The sequence below is a fragment of the Crocodylus porosus genome, unplaced genomic scaffold (assembly GCF_001723895.1).
Source record: "Crocodylus porosus isolate Cpor-Errol unplaced genomic scaffold, CroPor_comp1, whole genome shotgun sequence".
Lineage (NCBI taxonomy): Eukaryota > Metazoa > Chordata > Crocodylia > Crocodylidae > Crocodylus > Crocodylus porosus.
This window is the reverse complement of record NW_017728906.1, coordinates 189,299,454-189,300,506: the sequence shown is the minus strand read 5'-3', so window position 1 is coordinate 189,300,506 and position 1,053 is coordinate 189,299,454.

The window sequence follows — 1,053 nt, the reverse complement described above, 5'->3', positions numbered from 1 at the left end:
AGGCAAAAGGTAAGTGTTAAATGTAAAACAAATCACAAGCATCACAATAGCTGATCACTTGGGGTGTTTGAGCTTTTGAGGTTTCTTTGTCAAGTTTTTCTGTGACAAGGAGGACTGGGAGCTTGCTTCATTTAAAAAAAAAAGCAAGCTGAAATGATCACACAATCCCTGGAGTTTTAAACAATACACACATGTACACCAGATTTGTACTGAATCAACAGAGTTGCTAACAGCAGTCTGTACCTGAGATGAGAACTGAACCTAGGTCAAACAAGTCTCAGGCTGGTGCTGTAATTACAAATGACAATCTTCCTGATTTTGCCAAGATGCAGAGGAAGTGAGCATAGGTTAGTACTTGCTATGGGGATTGGTGTTCTCGTGAATCATCTGCTACCAGGGGCATCACAAGGGTCTTCAGTACTGTTTGGTATTTGATTTGACAAGGTCTTATAAATCTCCTGCCCAAAGAAATACCAGAAAAAAGTCAAGAAAATGTACTATGTTCTTGCTTTCCAGCAGACAGGTCTACAATAGTTGCGTTTCCCATTCCCTAGGTGAGGCACCTCCCCATATTGCTTCAACTAGCTTACCTGCTTCTCCATCCCTCTCCCCTGCCTTACCCCACAACTCACACAGGCTTGGTAACTTTTACATTTGATTTGCTGCTGTCTTTTCCTGCTACCTTCTTCTTCTTCTAAGTTATTGGTTCCCATGACTTCACCTCTGAGAGCAGAGAGGTTATTACAATAATAGCACAGAGGTGCATGAGGCTAGCCTCTAGCCTCATGCTATGTCTGAATGATACAGCAAGAAAACTTGTTTTTGTTTATTTGTTGCTTTTGTGCTATGATAAACTGGAAAATAAAAGCCTAAAAGGAACTGAAAGATAGCGACAGAAGGCTTTTTAATGAAATGTTAGAAAATTAATGTAATCAGTAGGCCTGTGCAAAATGGATAGTATTTGCTTTGGATTTGGATTTGGCCAATTCAGGGGACAGTGATTCAATTTGGTGATTCAAATCACTGTCCCAAATTAATTCAGTTGAATCTGAT